General features: G+C 46.3%; 1 long non-coding RNA gene across 1 annotated transcript; it reads left to right on the top strand.

Moving 5' to 3' along the window:
- The first annotated feature begins 271 nt into the window (after positions 1-271).
- LOC113883836 lies at positions 272-5,508 on the top strand. The gene is made up of 3 exons (XR_003508749.1): positions 272-361; positions 572-694; positions 5,237-5,508. It is a non-coding gene; the product is annotated as an uncharacterized LOC113883836 (long non-coding RNA).
- The last annotated feature ends 234 nt before the right edge of the window (positions 5,509-5,742 follow it).

The following is a 5,742-nucleotide window of genomic DNA, read 5'->3' as shown; positions in this document are numbered from 1 at the left end:
AGGTGATGAGGAAGACGGAAACAGGGCCGATTCCCAAGGTCTGACTCGCCTGTTGTTTTTCCCCCCTCCTCTTGAACCATGCTTACAAAGAAAAAGAGCAACCCTTCCCCACGTAGTACCAGCAGGGTAACCTGAGAACATCCATTTAGCGCGTCTGTCCCTGTGAAAAGGACCTTTCAGTGACACCAAGCTGAGTGTATCCCACTCTATTTATAGGCACTGTTTGTTTAATTCGAGTCCCGTCTCTAAGAATAAATAATGAACTCATTCTGGGGGCCAGCCAGAGCCTACAACTCTGTGACGAACCTGTAAATCCCTTTCTCTTTCCTTCTGGTTCTGAAAGGGGTTCTCTAACTCAGAGGTGAGCCACTTCCGTTCGCTGGGCTGGGGTGGGCTGGAGACCCAGGCGTGCTCGGAAGTTGGGCTTGATGGTGCTTTTTCATCATGGTTTTGGGGGAGGTTTTTGATGTTTGATTTTGGGTTAGTGATCGAAGAGCCGATCTTGACCTCTCTCCCCCTCAAAGGAGGGACCCTAACCTGATATTTGCACCCCTGGTTGCTTAAACTTCAGACACAAAGAGACCCATTTGGACTCAGATCCCTCAGTAAGGAAGATGTGGCCGTGGAGAAAGAGGACCCCTTTCCATACCCTCCCGACCTGGTAGCAGGGCCTGGGGCCAGACTGTCTCACAAGGTACAGTACCATCACTGGGTGTGTTGTTTTTTTTTTTTTTTTTCAGGGTGTGTGATGAGAACCAAGAGCCATAATGCACTTGAACTTGAAGTATGTAACCCCTGAAGGTGGTATAGGTCAGTCCAATAGAGCGTCTCAAGAAAAAATAGTTGGGTTTGCAGTCCCCCTGTCCCCATGCTGACCTGCTGGTTTAGCAACTCCTAGAACCAGACCCACTGAGTTTGAAGGGAATGACCTCAATGGTATCTTTGGGTCTAATGCAGGACATTGACACCTAAATATTCAATGTCTAGTAACATCACAGAATAACATCCTGCCTTTCCAGGACTTTATCTTAAGAAGATAACCAAGCTTCTCAGGGAAGTGTCCATTCATGTGCTTCTTCTCCCAGTATCTGTTGATTCACTTCTCCATGCCAGATGCTATTCTAGGCACAGGAGATGCCTTGATGAGGAAGACAAGGTAGTCATGAGATGACAAGGTGTGATTTACTCTGAAAAAATTTGGCATCTGCTCCCTTCCAACTGAGTCAGTCTGACTGTGAGATGTCTTCCCAGCAGGCCTGAGCTCCATTCATTTGTCCATTCCTCCATTCAGAAAGACATGGGAGGCATGGTCTACATGTTAGGCACAGCTAGAATGCCTAGGTATCATAGTGAGCTCGAGATCTCTCCCTGGCCTTAAGATGTTTGGAGTCCAGTGGGGAAGATGTATATTAATCAGATTATTATTGAAATATGGATTCTTTATTATTATTATAAATGTTTGTGAGTTCTATAGAGCAGGGATCCCCAACCCCTGGTACCGGTCTGTGGCCCATTAGGAACCTGGCCACACAGCAGAACATGAGTAGTGGGCGATTGAGTGAAACTTAATTTTTACTTACAGTCACTCCCCATCACTCGCATCACCACCTGACTCCACCTCCTGTCCTGAGAAGGCAATGGCACCCCACTCCAGTACTCTTGCCTGGAAAATCCCATGGACGAAGGAGCCTGGTGGGCTGCAGTCCATGGGATCTCGAAGAGTCGGACACGACTGAGCAACTTCACTTTCACTTTTCACTTTCATGCATTGGAGAAGGAAATGGCAACCCACTCCAGTGTTCTTGCCTGGAGAATCCCAGGGATGGGGGAGCCTGGTGGGCTGCCGTCTCTGGGGTCGCACAGAGTCGGACACGACTGAAGCGACTTAGCAGCCGCAGCAGCCACCTCCTGTCAAATCAGTGGCGGCATTAGATTCTCATAGGAGCACAAACCCTACTGTGAACTGCGCATGCGAGGCATCAAGGTTGCACACTCCTTATGAGAATCTAATGCCTGATGACCTAAGGTAGAGTGAAGGCAATAATGCTGGCCCTGGAAGTGACTGCCGCCGTCTCCCATCATCCCCAGATGGGACCATCTAGTTGTTCAGGGCTCCCTCGGATTCTGCATTATGATGAATTATATAATTATTTCATTATATGTCACAATGTAGTGATAATAGAAATAAAGTGAAAATAGAAATAAAATAAATAGAAATAGAAATGCACTTGAATCATCCTGAAGCCACCCCCTCTTGTCCAGTCTGTGGAAGAATTGTCTTCCACAAAACTGGTCCCTGCTGCCAAAAAGGTTGGGTACCACTGCTATAAGGTGAAATTCAGGGTCCCATGAGCCAAGTTCAGAGCCTAAGAGAGGGATCGACTCTGAGGGTTGGTGAGCAGTGAATTAGCAATGACTAAGGATCCTTGAATTGCCCCAGATGGTGAGTTGTCTGTGGAATAGTGAAACAATGATATCTATCTATAGGAAGTGTGTCTTCGAGTTTCCATTAGCTGCTCTGGGTCATACACACTGTCACCTGGCTGTCCTGAGGACTGTCACAGGCCGGTAGGTCTCAGTTACCTTAGGGAGAGTTTGTGTCCATGGAGAGCATGGGGATTCCTTTCGAGGCATCAGCTTGCTGAAGTTCTGACATTGACTTATGGGTCTGCTAGAGACAGGGTGAAATCTTTTTCTTATGGGACGTTCTTCTCACTCTGTCTCATTGGGTCAAGGAGTAAAGAGTATCATCATCACATGTTTTCATGGTCTTACTTGTGAATGGTAGTCTGCCCACTATACTTAGAGATCTGGATGGGAAGATGGCCACACATTCCCCTCTGCAGTTTTATGCCTTCAAATGTTCACATACACCGGCTTTGGAAGTGGAACTTGTCACAGAAGCAGTTGGCACCCCCAGGTATCTTTCTGGATTCATTTTGGTGCAACTTTGAGTCAATCCTTTCAGCAGTAAGCTCTTTATTTGAAAAGTAGTATATATTATTTCTTTTATGCCGAGCGTTTTGGTAGGAACCAAATTTAAAAAGCCTCTTGATGAGGGTTAAAGAGGAGAGTAAAAAAGCTGGCTTAAAACTCAACATGGAAAAAACTAACATCTGGCATCCAGTCTCATTGCTTCATGGCAAATAGATGGGGAAAAGTGGACATGGTGGCAGATTTTATTTTCTTGAGCTCCAAAATCACTGCGGATGGTGACTGCAGCCATAAAATTAAGATATTTGTTCCTTAGAAGAAAAGCTATGACAAACCTAGACAATGTATTAAAAGGCAGAGACATCACTTTGCCAACAAAGGTCTGTATAGTCAAAGCTATAGTTTTTCCAGTAGTCATGTAGGAATGTGAGAGTTGGACCATAAAGAAGGGTGAACACTGAAGAACTGATGCTTTCAAACTGTGGTGCTGGAGAAGACTCTCGAGAGTCCCCTGAAATCAACCCTGAATACTCACTGGAAGGACTGATGCTGAAACTGAAGGTCCAATACTTGGGCCACCTGATGAGAAGAGCTGACTCACTGGAAAAGACCCTGATGCTGGGAAAGATCGAGGGCAGGAGGAAAAGGGGGTGAACAGGATGATATGGTTGGATGGTATCACTGAGGCAATGGACAAGACTTTGAGCAAACTCCAGGAGATACTGAAGGACAGGGGAGCCTGTTGTACTGCAGTCCATGGGGTTGCAAAGAGTCAGACCTGACTGAGCAACTGAAAGTGAAAGTGAAAGTCATTCAGCTGTGTCCAACTCTTTGCAACCCCATGGGCTGTCCATGGAATTCTCCAGGCCAGAACACTGGCGTGGGTAGCCTTTCCCTTCTCCAGGGTATGTTCCCAACCCAGGGATTGAACCCAGGTCTCCTGCATTGTAGTCAGATTCTTAACCAGCTGAGCCACCAGGGAAGCCCAAGAATACTGGAGTGGGTAGCGAATCCCTTCTTCAGCAGATCTTCCTGACCCAGGAACTGAACCGGAGTCTCCTGCATTGCAGGCAGATTCTTGACCAACTGAGCTATCAGGGAAGCCCCTGAGTGACTGAACAACAGCACAAAGTTAAAGCCAAGAAAAAAATATAAGAATGTGCCTTTACCTCTAAAAGTTTCCAAGGGTTCAGAAAAAGAATTTTCATTCATTGGTCCCAAAATATTTATTGAGCACCTACACTGTGCCAGACACAGAACCAGGAAGGTATGCGTATCAACAGGACCAGTACAACCTGCAGAGCTTACAACTAGTGAAGGAGAGAGCTACTCAAACCATCAGGGACAGGAGAATTTCAGATAGTTTTATATGCTAGGCTGGGCAGAGAAGACCTCTCAGAAATCGTGACATTTGAGCAGAACCTGAATGATGAGATGGAGCCAACTGTGAAAAGTTTTAAGGGAAGAGCATTCTAACTGGAGAGAAAGGACAAATAGGAAAGATCTGTGGCACAAGAAAGATTGGTTTGTTTAAGGAGGAATAGGAACTGAATGTGGCTAGGGACTCCCCTGGTGGCCCAGTGGTTAAGATTCCTCGCTCCCAATGCAGGTGGCCCAGCTTTCATCCCTGGTCAGGAAACTAGATTCCATATGCTGCAACTAAAGATCCCATCACAGCCAGATAAATAAATATTTTTAAGAAAAGAAGTTTCTGTGGCTGAACGTGTATCAAGGGGGTGAGTGGTGGGTAAGCCAGGGTGTGGAGTGTGAATTTTAGTTTGAATTCAGAGGCAGCATTTGGTAGGTAAATGGATGGCATTTCAGCCTGTACCTGTGTACCTACCTGAGGAAGATTTCTGTTGCCTTAGTGAAATTTTGAAAGTGAAAGACCTTGAAGTCTTAGAACTCAGAACTGCACAGAAACCCATAGATGGAAACAGAAGAGATTAATGTTGGCCTGTTTCTGGATAAAAACAGTCACCCCTAATCTCAGAGGCTTTCCTGGGCAGGAGAGGATGAAAGTACAAAGTGAACAAACCATGAAACAGCCTCTTGCTTGTTGTTCAGTATCCATTCCATCACCTTTGGGGTCAGTGCCTGAAACCTCCTTTGGGAAATCGTTGCTTCCCTGTTCTTGGCAATCTGGTTTTGTCTCAGTCTAATCAGTGTTTTCTTCACATCCCACCCCGGCACCCAAGGGATTGACTCAGGGATGGGCACAGAACCCAGCCAGAGCCAATGAAACACAGGAAGACATTTCATGGCCCCTGCTGGCAAAAAGAATTTCCTCTCTCTTCCTTAGGAGCACCAGTCTATGGATATGAGGTCTAGAACCGCTGCAACCATTTGTGACCAGGCAGGAAGATTCTGGAACTGCTAGAGGTTGTGGGGAAGCCCAGCAGGGTGCCTGAAGAGGAAGCCAACACCACAGAAGGCAGAACCAAGAGGAGAGAAAGAAGTCCTTGTGATGGCATCAAGTCCCTGGATCAAGCCTCACCTGAAGCCTGACCTAATGCTGGTCTTTTTAGTGGCCTCAGCCAATTAAATGTTCTTTATTATATAACCCAATTTAAATAAGGATTTCTATGTCTTGCAACATAAAGGGCCCATCTATAAGGAAACCTTAGAATAGGTACCCGACAGTGCCAAGGGCCTCCTCTGCACCCCAAGCCTCTAGGAGGAAGTAAGCCTGTTCCAGAACCCAAATAAAAGGTCTCTCCTCCCACTTCTCTATTTCAGGGTTTCCATGCCTCCTGTCACCATAGCACCGTGACTCTCTTGGAGAGGCAGAGAAACAGAGGAGGAGAA

The sequence above is a fragment of the Bos indicus x Bos taurus genome, chromosome 25 (genome assembly GCF_003369695.1).
Source record: "Bos indicus x Bos taurus breed Angus x Brahman F1 hybrid chromosome 25, Bos_hybrid_MaternalHap_v2.0, whole genome shotgun sequence".
In the NCBI taxonomy this organism is placed as follows: domain Eukaryota; kingdom Metazoa; phylum Chordata; class Mammalia; order Artiodactyla; family Bovidae; genus Bos; species Bos indicus x Bos taurus.
Note: the sequence above shows the minus strand (reverse complement) of the source record. Positions and strands in the feature narration are given on the sequence as shown.